The 15,902-nt window shown below is 43.1% G+C and overlaps 2 long non-coding RNA genes across 2 annotated transcripts; one reads left to right on the plus strand and one right to left on the minus strand.

The window, feature by feature from the left end:
- Positions 1-4,323: 4,323 nt before the first annotated feature.
- LOC136356857 (uncharacterized) lies at positions 4,324-7,086 on the minus strand. Its single transcript, XR_010741883.1, has 2 exons — positions 6,192-7,086; positions 4,324-5,645 (listed from the first exon to the last, which is right to left on the minus strand). It is a non-coding gene; the product is annotated as an uncharacterized lncRNA (long non-coding RNA).
- Positions 7,087-8,665: 1,579 nt separating this feature from the next.
- On the plus strand, positions 8,666-11,200 carry LOC9269119 (uncharacterized). Its single transcript, XR_001546549.3, has 3 exons — positions 8,666-9,298; positions 9,402-9,660; positions 10,839-11,200. It is a non-coding gene; the product is annotated as an uncharacterized lncRNA (long non-coding RNA).
- Positions 11,201-15,902: the final 4,702 nt, after the last annotated feature.

A 15,902-nucleotide genomic window follows, 5' to 3' on the forward strand; every position in this document is an offset into this window, starting at 1 on the left:
AGTGTGGGGAAGTCTCCTTCCCGTCCAGCCACGCGACCATACAGCCTGGCCCTCCCCCCACATCTCGGACGATGCAGAGGCAGCCAGGGGGCCTCGGGGTGCCACGTCAAGCCCCTCGGGCCCTCGTGCTGCCTCGCCCCGAGGCCCTCGCCCAACCGCCATGTGGCGGGGGGAGTGAGTGGGGCGGTGATCGAAGCTGAACCACCATCAATGCGCAGCGCCCCAACCGTCCCTCACCGTATTTAATGTAGTGAGGGCGGACGTGCGGCGCTGCTCGATTGACCCGCGTCAATCGGGCATGACCGGATTGTGACCGGTCTGTCGGCGGTCACGTCCGATCAGACGGGCGGCAGTGCCCCCACGTTCCGCCCTGTGCTCGGCAGAGTGGGGGCAGGTATGCCCCGTCCTATCAATGCATCGTCTGGAGCTCCCTCCACGTGAGGTGAACCGCCAAAAGTCTCCATTCATTTAAAGGGGAATGACAAGGGCGTCTCCCGTGTCATGCGGGGGACGGCGCTGGGCCCCACTCGAGGACGGACGGCTGCTTAGCTTCCAGGTGAAGGCGCGAATGGTGGTCCGATCCAAGCGGCGTGGGTCCCCCTCCCGTGAAGGAGTAGGTAGAGGCGGTGTATGTGATATCCCCTTGAACTATAAAAGTAGGACCTTACCCACCGAAAAGGGGGGGACGACTCTCAGTTAGCCTAAGCTCCAGGGGAAGAAGAGTTAGAGTTCTCCCTGGAGTTGAGGAACCTTTGTAACATTCAACCCAAAATCCCACGCACAGGAGTAGGGTATTACGCTTCGTAGCGGCCCGAACCTGTATAATTCCAGCTCTCACGCGTGGTCTCAGAAGACTCTAGGCGAATATACGCTCTTGATCAGCGCGCCCTTTCCCCCGGCCGAACTCACAAAAAGGGGGACTCTCAATCACCCGCTAGAGAGGATCACTCCTCGACACCTATCATCTCCACCTTTTATGTGGAGCTACCTCATTGGTCCCATATGACGGTTATGGGTGAAACTGCCATTAGTAACCGTCATTAGACAGCTATAAAAGGAGGAGAAGCTCTCACAATCAATACATACTCAAGAAGCAATCTCTCTCTTGCATGCATTTGTATTACTTTCTAAATTGGTAGAGTTTAGGCCAGGAGTGGTGTTGGTATTTCTTACGATCCCAGATAAATCTGCAAGCGCATGGAATACTGCTGTAACATTTCCCCTTAAAATATTCCAATGGTATCGAACACTGTTAACGGCCGTTATAGACCAATTTCGACCGTCAATACTTCTGGGAATAATAGAGAACTAGCAATACTTGCATTCATATTTATTTAGAAATAATCTAGTTCCACGTGTACTTGGAAAAATATTTGTATACAGGAGATCACCATATAAAATGGAGGAGAAATGGTAGAAAATAACTGTTCAACCAATCAGAGGTTAACATGTGGAGTCCATATGGATGGACGGACCCACAAACCCATTGAAACACCTGCAAATGGGCCCAACCACTGTGCCACTGGGCCAAGGATCCATCAAGAGACATCCTGAAGAAAGCACTGGGCCAGAGGAGCCTGGCAGGGGTCGACCGACCCAGGCATAGCCCAGCTAGCCCAGGCCCAAGCCAAGGTCGACAGTAACCGCCTTTCAATGATGGTTACTACTGGTTCTCACGCTCCTAACCATCATAAGCAGCTATAAAAGGACCTCTCAACCTCTCCTCCAACACACACCAAGAAAGATCAAGTGAAGAAACTCTTTAGTGGAGTTAGAATTCGAATAGTCTCCTTAGTTCCTCAAGTCTTTCAGAGAATTAAGGTAAGGTTCTAGTAGCTTATATCCTTGTTGTAACACTTCATTCAGTAATGAAATATTGTTCATTATATAGTTTTAGTCCTTTACTTTATTTGCATAATTATTCGACTATCAACTTTAGTTTATACTTGTCTCTTATTTATTAATTATGTGGTTAGCATATCAGAGATATGCAATCACATAAATATCATTAACACTCATAAGGATCGGGAGTCGCGGTCTACTAGACTGCGTTTTTTCTACTGCTGCTTTTGGTACTCCCAATATCCAATATAACATATAATTCACGGATATTCAAGATTTTCAAAAGAAGAGACGGAGGTCATGGATAATTCCTGAGTACTTGTATATTGCAGAAATAAATAAACATGGTAGGGGAGGAAGAAATTACTGACAATGACATGATCGATTGAACAGACTAGCTTATATGCACAAATAAAAATCACACACACGAGGCTTTGTAGTTTGTACCACGCATCAACGCATCCTCCTCGACATTTTCTGTTGCAACGTGTAACAAATGCAGCTTAATTGCTTGAGTACTAGTAGATCGAGCACGCGAGCTAGCTAGCTTGCAAACTACTCCCTCCATCCCATTACAAGTGCAACCATAAGTTTTCATACCCAACGTTTGACCGTTTGTCTTATTTAAAAATATTATGAAAATATTTGAAAAGTTAAGTCATGCATAATACTTTATGCGTGACTTAACTTTTTAAATATTTTCATAATTTTTTATCATCTAATAACAATAGAAATACTAATTATAAAATTATTTCAAATAAAACGAATGGTTAAAGTTGGACACTGAAACCCACAACTGTGTTTATTATGGGACAGAGGGAGTAGCAGCAAGCTGCTGAGCTGATCCAACCTACAGACCTCGAGCAAGAAGAGTATCACTACGGGAGAAACCCTCATCTCTCCGGTTTGCAAATCCTTGTAGTCCCGGGTTGCAAACCGGGAGAGAGAATCCGGGACTAATTAAAGTTGTCGATTTTTAGTCTTGATTGAAATAGCTGGGACTAAAGATATTTTTCTTTTTTTTATTTTCTTGTGCTGCTTGCTGCCTGTTAATACACTATGCAATATGTTTAAATACACACACACATACATACATATATATATATATATATATATATATATATATATATATATATATATATATATATATATATATATATATATATATATATATATATATATATATATATATATATATATATATATATATATATATATATATTATACACCCCTCCCTTAGAATAACTATTCTACACCCCCTCCCCCCATCAGCCCAACTACCAAGCCCATCCCTCCCTCGATCACGAGCAGCCCCGCCTCCTCCTCTCCAGCGCGATCTCTCCCAGCCCCGCCTCCCAGCGCCCTCCCCCCTCCTCCTCCTCCTGCCTTTTCTCCTCTTCCTCCCCATCCCGATCTCTCTCTCCTTTTTTTTCTAGAAAAAATTAAAAATAAATTGATGAATTCAAGAATAGAACACATGATCTTATGGTTTATAACAAACTCTCCTAACCAATTTACCCTATGACACTTTGTGATTTGAGATCATTGTTTGTTTTCTATGTACATCTATTCAAATTTTGTGAACACAAATCCATCATGTTACTGTATAAATCATACCTTGTTACTATGATTCGGTAGTAACATTATCGCAGAAGTGCAGTAACATGATACGTTACTGTGAAATTTATAGATCGTTACTGTAAAATTTATAGGTCGTTACTGCACTTTTGCAGTAACATCATGACGAAATTGCAGTAAAAGAGAACATACGTTAGTAACTGTACTATTACAGTACCACTACTTGTGCATAGCTAAATTTTTAAATCTCAATATTGTGCAAAATACAAGTGCTAAAAAGGTGCTTGTGCATGGTCACAAAGTGAACATCAGTGCTAAAAGTACTTCTCTTTCTATATACAAAGATACATACTAACAAGCTTAGTAAAAGTAAACTTTTAGAATTCTAATCTTTAAACAATAATACAATTAATCGAGACAAGATGTTTAACGAAACTAGATCCATCATGACTATTTTATAACATTGTTATTGCGGAAAGTAGTCGTGTTACTACATATTAACTGTCGCGTTACTACGCATTTCCAGCGAGACGAGAACTAAAAAAAGTAAATCTCAACCTTTAGAGAGCAATATCTCTCATGTTATATATTATTTTTCTAATCCGTCTGCACCATAATGTTCGTAAAAAAGTGCATAACAAAACTAGATCCATCATGACTATTTTTTGATGTCGTTACTGCAAGAAAATTATCCTGTTACTGTACGATGACCGTTCTGTTACTACGTAATTCTTGTGAGACGAGGACAGCAAAGTGGTGGCCGGGGGAGGGTGTCACGCCCAGAAATTTAACCTAAATTTCCAGACTATTTTGCGTATTAAATCCCTGTCCAGGACCAGCCAGGGTACACAAAACGACAAGTAATATACAGTTCCAAACGTAAATAAAGCGTAAAATACTTACGGAAGAGGCACTTAGTCCTCACACCGAAACAGAACAACAGCAGCGGAAAAAGGCGATCCTAGCGGGGCTTCAGCTCCACTCCACAGGCAAAACTCAACTGGGGTCTGAGCCTTGGTCCTCTAACTCCATCTTCAGCTCAGAAGCACTACACTTCTGAAAAGGGGGAAATAATAGCAAGGCTGAGTACAACCACCGTACTCAGCAAGCCACACCAACGATGCAGACGTGCAAGGGGATACAAGGAGGGGTTTGTGGCTATTTGCAGAAAGGCAGTTGTAAAACATTTTATTGAGCAAAACAGTAAAACTGTTGAGTAATTAAAGTAACATTAAATCTCCACTGATCAACGCTACACCACGTTGAACAGGCCCAACCAACCCACCTGAACTATAATGTATTGGGTCGATTTATTAAGATGGGACTAATCACGGTGAATCTGGTCGACCGCCCATAACCGCGGGCACGGCTATTCGAACAGTTTTACTCTGATCAGAGGTGTACAACTGTACCCACAAGACACAGCCCCACGACACGTTTCCGTGCGCCGACATGCACCACGACATATCGGAAAGAGGCCGTGACAGGACCCTTCGCATAACCCCTCTAACCAAGCACACCACACCTCAGGTTTCACCCCCACTCCTCGCAAGACAGCGGGCAGTCCCCTCTCGTGCCTAGGTGAATCCGGAAGCCGCATAGGCCGTCGCAGGGCCCATCCAAACTCCATCACGCCCACCCTTGCCTGGATGCGTCGGCTAGAGGAAAGCTACACTACAAGCCCAGCCATTGCCCACGCTGGCTTGTGGTAAGTACGATAAGTTCTTCCAGGGCATCCCGCGAACCGGTCCTTAACTGCCATGGGTGCGACCAACAAAATCATGCACCCACAGCCCACCATTCAGTTGCATTTTAGTTGGATAATTACGACCATGAAGCATGGCCAGATGTCTCGAGAACGCAGCTCACTCTGATACTAAAAAGGTCTAATACTGCAATTATCCCATCGACTGAGCTAGTGGTAATTAAGCATGGCTAAGCATATAGTTCTAGCTAGGTCATCAAAGTAACACAAGCTAGGCGATTTATTACCCATGGTTGACAAAGGACAGATATCAAGTAAACATGGCACAAGCGAGCAGATAGGTAAAACCCTGACCCCATGTAATTAGCAAAATATGCATATTTATTTGCAAACAGTAAAACATTTGTAAATTAGGATCAACATGCTCAAGGGGAATGTGTGACTTGCCTTTCTTCTTCAAACAATCTTCCGAACTCTTATCCTTGCGACCGCGATCTTCCGAAACGGCGGGAACTACACGCTTCCACGCAAAACGAGGAAAAACTCTAATAAAAACCAAGGAAACAGTACATAAAAACTAAACAAACATGTAGAGCTCAATTTTAGATTAATTTTGCAAGTTGAATGGCTCAATTCGGAGTTCGAATGAATTAGATATGAATTTTAGAAGTTTTGAGCCATTTAAATGAATTTCTAGAATTAAACTCGATTTATTGCGCAATTATTATTTATTTTTACAAAGGAAATGGACCTCGCTGACGTCAGCAAGGGGCGGCCGGCGCCGACACGTGGGCCCCACATGTCAGCGAGTCAAAGGGGGAGGGCGCACGGTGGACATGGTCCACACGTGGCCTCGGGTGCGCGTCCACCACGTGGACGGCCCAGATCGGCCTGAGCCGATCGGGCGGCCGAGGGGAGCGGCAGCCAGGGGCACAGGCGCGGCACGAAGCCGGCCCGGCCGAGCCAAGGCGCGGCGGCGGCATGCGGCCACCGGCGGCAGCAGCTGGCGACGTGGAACGGCGGCGGGCGGCCGGCAAAGAGGAAAAGGAGGAGGGAGGCGGCTCACCGAGAGGCGCGGCGACGGAGGGAGCGGCCGCGGAGGGAGGCGGCGGCGCTCCACGGGGCGAAGACGACGGCGGCGATTCGGCGGTCTCCAACGAAGGTGGAGGAGCGGCCGGGGTACGGGGGAGCGCGGCGAACGCAGTAGAGGCGGTGGCGTGGCTTGGTGGTGGCTAGGGCGGCGGTGGCGCGCTGCCGGAGTCGGCAAAGTGGCGGTGGAGCTCGGGTTCACGGTGGAATCGGTGCCCGGGTGGTTTATTGCGGAAGCGGAGCGGTGGACGGGATGCGGCAAAGCGCGGCGAGGCCGGCGATGCAAGCGGCGCGGCACGGGGACGGCGGTAGCGGCGGCAGCGGCCGGCTGGAGTCGGCGGCTTCGGTGGAGGAGGTGGTGCGCGTGGCGACGGTGCTTCGGAGGCGGGGAGGGGAAATGGAGTGGACGCCGGGGTGTGGCACGACGCGGCGAAGCCGCTTGTGGCGGTCGCGCGGAACGACGGTGGTGGGAGCGGTTGTGGCGACCGGCTGGAGGGTCATCGGCGAGCGGCGGCGGGAGGTGCGACGGTGGCGGGGTGGTTTTCGTGCACGGGAGGGCTCGGGAGAGAGGGGAAAATGGAGAGGGAGGTGTGGGGAATGTTTTTATAGGGGAGGGGAGGCGGGATCGAGCCCGAGAGAGGTAGAAACCGGCCGGCAACGTGGGAGGAGAGAGAGATGCGGGAGGCGGCGACGTGGCCGGATTTTGCGGGGAGAGTGGGGGGAAACGGCGCGGAGGTGGGCGACGACCGCGTCCACGCACGCGCAGGAGAGGGAGTCGCGCGGGAGAGGCGGCGACGTGGGAGGATTTGGCGGCCATGGCGGCGGTTGGGGATGGAGCTGGAGGTAGGAGAAGAAGATGACAGGTGGGGCCTCGGGTCCCACCTGTCGGGGAGAGAGAGGGGAAAACGGGCGAGGGAGGTAAAGCAGACTTGAGGGAGAGAGAGAGCCGAGCGGGCCGAGGGAGGAGGCCGGCCCGAGAGGGAGAGATAAGGGGCGCGCGGGCCGTGGGAGACAAAGGAGGGATTGGGCCGAAAGAGGCCCAAAGAGAGGAAGGAGGATTTTTTTTTCTTTTTATTTTAATTGATGCAATGATCTTTGTGCTATTAAAACTATTTCTCGAGTTCCGAAAATTCACGGAAAATTCCGGAGAGTACATTAGGGCACAAAGAATATTATAAAATATTCCCGGCCAAAGATTTTTTTAAAGGAAATTTTAATTTCCTCTATAATTTCACTTGATTAAATTGATTTAACTTTTAATATAATTTCTAGAAATGCATTATTAATTGATTTTTAATCCCAAACGAAAATCGGGGCGTTACAGAGGGAGTCAATGGGCGGGTTTGACTCGGATTTAACCGGCGGGAGGGAGCTTTGACCAGCCTTTGACTGAGGTGGGAGGGGGGATTTGGGCCCTAAGAAGGGTGGGGGAGGTGGGATTGGCCCATGGAGGGAGGTGTAGAATAGTTATTATATGGGAGGGGTGTAGAATAGATTCATTATTTATATATATATATATATATATATATATATATATATATATATATATATATATATATATATATATATATATATATATATATATATATATATATATATACACACACACATGTACATATGTATGTATGTATGTACATCTAGACATATATACGTATATATATATGTACACATATATACGTATGTATACATATATACATATATATACATATATGTATGTATGTAAATATATTTATATATGTATGTAGGTATATATATATATATGTATGTAGGTATATATATATATACATATATATATATGTATATATATATATATATATATATACATATATGTATGTATATGTATATATATATATATATGTATATATATATATATATATGTATATACATATATATATACATGTATATATGTATGTAGGTATATACATATATATATATATATATATATGTATATACATATATATATACATGTATATATATATATATATAAGTATACATATATATATATATATATATGTAGGTATATACATATATATATACATATATATATATATATGTATATATATATATATATATATATATATATATATATATATATATATATATATATATATATACATATATATATATATATATATATATATATATATATATGAATGTATATATCTATATACATGTATATATGTATGAATGTATATATCTATATACATGTATATATCTATGTATGTATATATGTATATATATGTATACATATATATGTTCCGCTTTTTACGGATCTATATATATATATATATATATATATATATATATATATATATATATATATATATATATATATATATATATATGAATGTATATATCTATATACATGTATATATGTATGAATGTATATATCTATATACATGTATATATATATGTATGTATATATGTATATATATGTATACATATATATGTTCCGCTTTTTACGGATCTAGCGGCGCAGCGGAGGCAAGGAGGAGAGCGATGGCTGCGGCGGTCGATGGAGCAGTTCAACAGCGGCGGCGCGCCCCGCCTACGGCCAAGGGTGGCGGCGTCCAGGCGACGGGCGGCCGACTTAATCACCACCCTCTCCCGCCGTTGCTCGAGGTGTGTTGCCCGGGGTTGTCGTCGGGTCGTGGCCGGATCGGCATGTGGCTCCTCGTGCAGAGGAAGCTGCGCAGCGGCGTCTCGGCGACAAGGAGGAGCGCCGGCGGCGGAGGAGGGGATGAGGAGGAGCGCCGGCGAGGCGGATCCGACCGGCCCCGCTGCCCACCCCTGGAGCGCCTCACCGCTTCTTCCTCTGTGAGGAGAAATCGTTCACAGGCTATCCCCTCTCGCCGGTGCCGGAGAGTGAGGGCAACCTAGGGTGGCGACAGCCCGGATCCAAATCCAGAATTTCCCCGCCTGGATTCGTGGGAAGAGGATGGCAGCACCCGACGGCGGCGGCGTCCTGACTCATCGGAGGTACGTGCAACTCTGCTAGCTCCTGGTTCTGGCACAACCCCTGATGGCCGGCGAGGTGAGGAGTGAGGTGGCGTCAACGACTGCGGTGAAATCCGTAGAGCGGAGGTGCGCTGCCATTGTCGTTGCCCCTCCCTCGAACCTTTTTTCCTTTTTTTTTTCGGATCTGGAGAGGCAAAGGCAGGAAACGTTCGCTGTTTTTTTTTTTCAGATCGATCGCCCGTCCGCTCGTCTCATCTGTCGTCGGCTGCCCTACCGCGTCGTTGGTCGCTCCCTCACTACTCTCGCTCTGGCGCTTTCTCCGTTGCCCGGTCGCCAACCCCCGTTTCACCGCTGTTGGCTGCCCGGACTGCTTGTGCCGGCGTGCTGCACTGCTGCATCTCTGCACCACTGCACAAAGCCATCAACACACCAGCAATCCACCATCCCAGCAAGCACAAGATGCACAACACAGCTGCACGCCCCATCTGGTGAATGAATCCCTGACCTGTTTAAATGTTTCCCATGTTTAGTGAGTAGGTTTATCTGTATATATTTAGTAGGTGCACTAAATTAAATTTTTGTTTATCTTGTATGGAGTACATGTATGTATAGGTTTATGTAGTATTTATCTTTCAAACCAATATATCTTCTGCAAATCGGTTTAGAAAAATATGACTTGGGTTGTGAAAGCAGAAAAAGCAGAAAATATGTAGCGAAGAAGCGTTGCATATAAGAAATCCGGAAGAATCAACCAAAATCAGAATCAAGAACCTCCTTCAGTCGCTCCATTTTGTGAAGATGTTCACTGCATGCAAGTACACCATACAAAAATTCTAGTAGATCAAACCAAGAAAGAGCTAAACTAACCCCAGGCATATCGATACATATTTTCTAGACTGCTCAGTGCATATGGTCCTGTTGATTAGGTTCTTGAATTGTTGTACAAATGTTGTCGTTTTGCTTGATGATGGGGACATAATGCATTAGTTCCCAACCCATATATATTTTTGGTGCCTGCATTGTCAGGTTTCAGGCTTGGATTTGTCCTTCTATTTATATTTTTGGTGCCTGCACATAAATATAATGTTACATAGTAGCCGATTTGTTAGCAATTTACTTATCTGTCACTGAATCAGAACCATGAGCTTCTTGAGATTGCTAAACCTGTTACAATGAAAGTTCTTTTTGGTTAGATATGTAGTGCACACGTTACCGGTGTCCGCACCCATTGTCTGCTGGAGGTCCTTGTATATGCTCATCATCGTTGGATCCATTCGCTTCTTGGGTTTCTTCGTGCCGGTTCTTGTTTTCTTGGTATTGCTTTGCTCATGGAGGTTCATGTTTTGTTGATGCATTGTCATGGTGGTGGATGCTGCATCTCAGCCTTTTGCATGATTAATTTCAGATTGTGCTTTCCTTTCTAGTGCAGTGCTGCTGCTAGCATCTTACAAGGTCATTAAACTGTATGATGGGGGGATTGGTTCAATTAAGTATCTCGTTGATTCTCAGAGTTATTTTCTATATGGAAAAAAAATGTTTGCTTTCTTTTATGGCAAAGCAATTCACAACAGCAATATTATGGCTATGAAATACTAGGTTTAAGTGAAATCATATTTATTTTGCTGATTTGTGATACTTAGAAGTAACCTTCATTTTTTTTATCCAGATGGCTATGAGAATGCCTCTCCAGACGGCCGTGGTGACAGATATCTGTCGACAGGGAGGACTTGAGAATATGCAGCACTTCGTCGGCTCAACGTCGATTTGTTTTATTGGCGTTGTCTTGCTTGTTGGATTCGTGCATGCATAGATGGATCATTGACCTTGATCTACATTGTCGTATTAGTCTTGGCATCAATCTTCATCACCGTATCCTTCAGTGGTGTTGCTGTTGTGATTTTTTTACTGGAGCTGTTGTGATCTTTAATTAGTTCTGTTTATTCTACCAATGTACCACATTGCATGTGTGATCACATCGTTGATGTAATACCGAAATTAATTTACTCGATCAAAATTTTTTTAATCTAACTTGTGAGTAATTAATTTACTGATAGAAAGCGGGCTATAAGTTATGTCTACGCATAGAGTAATTCATCTACTGACATAAGACCACTAGAACCGGAACGGAATTCTTGCTAGATTCAATATGTTCTGGCAATAGTAATTTCTTTACATAAAAGCCAAAACCAAGGAGGGGAATGGATCAATATGTTTCGTCGACAGTAATTTCTTTACTTTGAAGCCAAAACCGAGGGGAATAAAATAAACCGGGAGTAATTTTTTTACTTAAAGCCAACACAAAGGAGGGGAACAAAATAAACCGGGAGTAATTTATTTTACCGAAGAAAATTTCGTGGCAGCCAACAAAATAAAAATAAACCACCGGAAATAATTTATTTACCGAAGAAAAAATCATGGCAATATTAATACGTTGATTATACGTAATTTATTTACTAAAAGAAAATTCGTGGCAAGATTAATATGTTGATTAGTAATTTATTTACTAAAAGGGAAGAGAAGCAGTGGGAATCGAAAAAAGGGTGGGAACGGAAGGGGTGGGTGGCGGTTGGCGGACGAGAGGGAAGTGGGGGTGGGAGCGGACGAGAGGGAGGTGGGGTGGGAGTGCCGACCGGGGGTGGGGTGGGGTGGGGGTAGGTTGTGAGGGGAGCGTTTTAGTTATTACGTACCCTGGGTGCGGTTTAGCGCTACCCTACATACATATATATATATAGAATAGTTATTCTATATCCCCTCCCGCTCCTCACCTCCCCCTCCCTCCTCCCGATCTCTCTCTCTCTCTCGCATCGCTCCCCTCTCCTCCTCCCTCCTCCCGCCGCTCCTCCCCTCCCCCTCCCGATCTCTCTCTCTTTCTTTTTTCTGTTTTTTTCATCGCTCCCCTCTCCTCCTCCCTCCTCCCGCCGCTCCTCCCCTCCCCCTCCTGATCTCTCTCTCTTTCTTTTTTCTGTTTTTTTCTCTCTCTCTCTCCCATCGCTCCCCTCTCCTCCTCCCTCCCTCCCTCCTCCCGCCGCTCCTCCCCTCCCCCTCCCGATCTCTCTCTCTTTCTTTTTTCTGTTTTTTTCTCTCTCTCTCTCCCATCGCTCCCCTCTCCTCCTCCCGCCGCTCCTCCCCTCCCCCTCCCGATCTCTCTCTCTTTCTTTTTTCTGTTTTTTTCTCTCTCTCTCTCCCATCGCTCCCCTCTCCTCCTCCCTCCCTCCCTCCTCCCGCCGCTCCTCCCCTCCCTCTCCCGATCTCTCTCTCTTTCTTTTTTCTGTTTTTTTCTCTCCCTGAAACATTTTTTCTCTTTTCTAGAAAAATAAAAAATAAATTGTCAAATTCAAGACTTGAACCCATGACCTCATAGTTCAAAGCACATTCTTCTAACCAATTCATCTAATGGTGCTATTTGTTTCAAGAATTTTGTGAGAAAGTAATATGATTATCAATTCTAATATCTTTCACTACCGAAACTCATAACATGTTATTATGCTCTAGTAGTAACATTGTTGTATAAGTACAGTAACATGTGACGTTACTGTAGAACACATAGGACGTTACTGCACTTATGGCAGTAATGTCATAGTAAAATTGTAGTAGACCAGGAATCGAAACAAAAATATATGGGTTAAAGCCTCACATGCTAACCATATACTTGTTACTGCACAAAAGTAGAAGTGTTACTACATAATAGGTACATGTTACCACTTCCAAGTAGTTATGTTACTGCACGATAATCGTAGTTTTACTATGTCAGTTTTACGAGATGAAGATCGAATAGGTGGGCTATAGGTGAAGTCTATAGGTGGCTTTGAGTGATGTCTAATTGATGTACGAGTGTTTTGAACAATTTTATACATTTGGTAAAACCATGTTACTACAAATTACATATTCTGTTACTGCATATGGAGTGCTAAAGTTCAAAATGCCAATATTTGAAAAGCAATATCTCACAAGATATGTATTATTTTTAAAACCGTTTTCACAATGATGCTATAGTGTTACTGCATGTGGAGGATATATGGGTTAATGTCTCACATGCTAAATATATTTGTTACTACATAAAAGTGGAGTGTTACTGCAAAGGCAGGTACACGTTACCACATGTTTATGAAGTAACACTATCCAAAAAATGCAGTAAAATATAGTTACTGCAAAAACCTATAATTTTTACTACACTCTTACAGTAACGATGCGATGGGATTGCAGTAACGTGCAACTGACAGTAGTAACAAGTAATGCTATAGTACTACTACTTGTGGAGAGTCAAATTCTAAAAAAGCCAAGATTTGAAGATCAATATCTCTCACATGATGTACTATTTTTTAAAATCGTTTGCACCGTGATGCTAGAAAAAAATGCTTATCAAAAGTAGATCCATCATGACTATATTTTAACAATATTTGAGCGCTGTTACTATACGTAAGACGTAGTGTTACTGCACGTTGACCGTCGCGTTACTGCACCGTTCCGCAAGATAGAGCTGAGAAGAGGTGGGTGGTGGGAGGAGTTAGCAAGTGGTTTGACCACGGTTTGACTGACGTGGGATGCTTTTGACCGACCTTTGACTGAGGTGGGAGGTGGGTTTGGCCCTTGAAAAACTATTCTACACCCGAGTATAGAAGAGCTATACTATACCTCCCTCCCTCCAACCCACCTCCTCTCCTTCTAAGGGCCCAAAACCCACCTCCCACTTCAGTCAAAGGCTAGTCAAAGGTCCCCTATGTCGGTCAAATCTCGGTCAAACCCGCAGTGACTTCCCTCACCACCCCCTCTCTTCTTAGCTCTCATCCCGGAACGACGTAGTAACGTCTTGTTCATCGTGTAGTAACACCGTGTTTTACTTGCAGTAACAGAATTGAAATTCAGTCATAATATAGTCATGATGGATCTACTTTTGATAAGCACTTTTTTTCGAACATCATAGTGCAAACGGTTTTTAAAAGTAGTACATGATATGAGAGATATTGCCCTTCAAAGATTTGTTTTTAAAAATTTAACTCTCCACAAACAGTAATAGTATATCAAAAGTGTTACTAGTGCATGTTTTGCGTTACTGCAATCACATCATGTCGTTACTACAACAATTATAAGTTTCATATTAACATAGTGTGTTACTGCAATTACTTGATAACATTACTACAAGAATATGGGGAATTGACTCAGTTTACTCGTGTGTTTTAATCCATATTTTTTTTATTTCTGGTTTACTACAATTTCACCACGATGTTACTACCAAATATGCAGTAACGTTCTGTACGTTCTACAGTAACAAAGTGTTTTACTGCAGTTCTTGGATAGTGTTACTGCATAAACATGCGGTAATGTATAACTGTCAGGTGGTAACGTGTATATGCCGTGCAGTAACACTTTTAACTTTGTGCAGTAACAAGTATATAGTTAGCATATGAGACTTTGAACCCATATATTTTTTGTTTCAATTCCTGATTTACTGTCAAAAGTGCAGTAACGTCATATACATGCATGCAGTAAAACTATATTAGTGGGAGAAGACCGGTTTTCTTAAGAAGAGGGAGGAAGAACGGTTTCTTGAGGAGGGGAATATGTAGATGTATTTTGAAGTTCTATCCTCCACAAGCAGTAATACTATAGCATCATTGTGAAAACGGTTTTAAAAAATAATACATATCTTGTGAGATATTGCTTTTCAAATATTGGCATTTTGAACTTTAACACTCCATATGCAGTAACATAATATGTAATTTGCAGTAACATGAGTATATATATGCAGTAACATAGTTTTACCAAATGTATAAAATTTTTCAAAACACTCCTACATCAATCAGACCTCACTCAAAGCCACCTAAAGACTTTACCTATAGCCCACCTATTTGATCTTCATCTCGTAAAACTGACACAGTAAAACTACCATTATTGTGCAGTAACATAACTACTTGAAAGTGGTAACATGCACCTATTATGTAGTAATACTTCTACTTTTGTGCAGTAACAAGTATATGGTTAGCATGTGACGCTTTAACCCATATATTTTTGTTTCGATTCCTGGTCTACTACAATTTTACTACGACATTACTGCCAAAAGTGTAGTAATGTCCTATGTGTTCTACAATAACGTCACGTATTACTGTACTTTTACAACAATATTACTACTCGAGCATAGTAACATGTTATGAGTTTCGGTAGTGAAAGATATTAGAATTGATAATCATATTACTTTCTCACAAAATTCTTGAAACAAATAGAATCATTAGATGAATTGGTTAGAAGAATATGCTTTGAACTATAAGGTCATGGGTTCAAGTCTTAAATTTAGCAATTTATTTTTTATTTTTCTAGAAAAGAGAAAAAATGTTTTAGGAAGAAAAAAACCGAAAAAATGGAAAAAAGAAAGAGAGATCGGGAGGAGGGAGGGGGATTGAGAGAGAAGGCGGGAGGGGGAGGCCGGGAGGGAGGGAAAGAGAAAGAGAGAGGATCGGGAGGGAGTGAGGACGGAAGGGAGGGGAGGGGAAGAGAGAGAGAGAAGATCGGGAGAGAGGGAGGGGGATCAGGAGGGAGGGGGAGCGACGGGAGGAGGGAGAGAGGGATACGGGATGAGAAGGGTAGGGGGTGTAGAATAGTCTTACCCTATATATATATATACATATATATACATATACATATATATACATATACATATATATACATATACATATATATATATATACATATATATATATAGGAAAATGATTCTATACACCTAGGAGTACGTACACCT

The sequence above is a fragment of the Oryza sativa genome, chromosome 6, assembly GCF_034140825.1.
Source record: "Oryza sativa Japonica Group chromosome 6, ASM3414082v1".
NCBI lineage: Eukaryota > Viridiplantae > Streptophyta > Magnoliopsida > Poales > Poaceae > Oryza > Oryza sativa.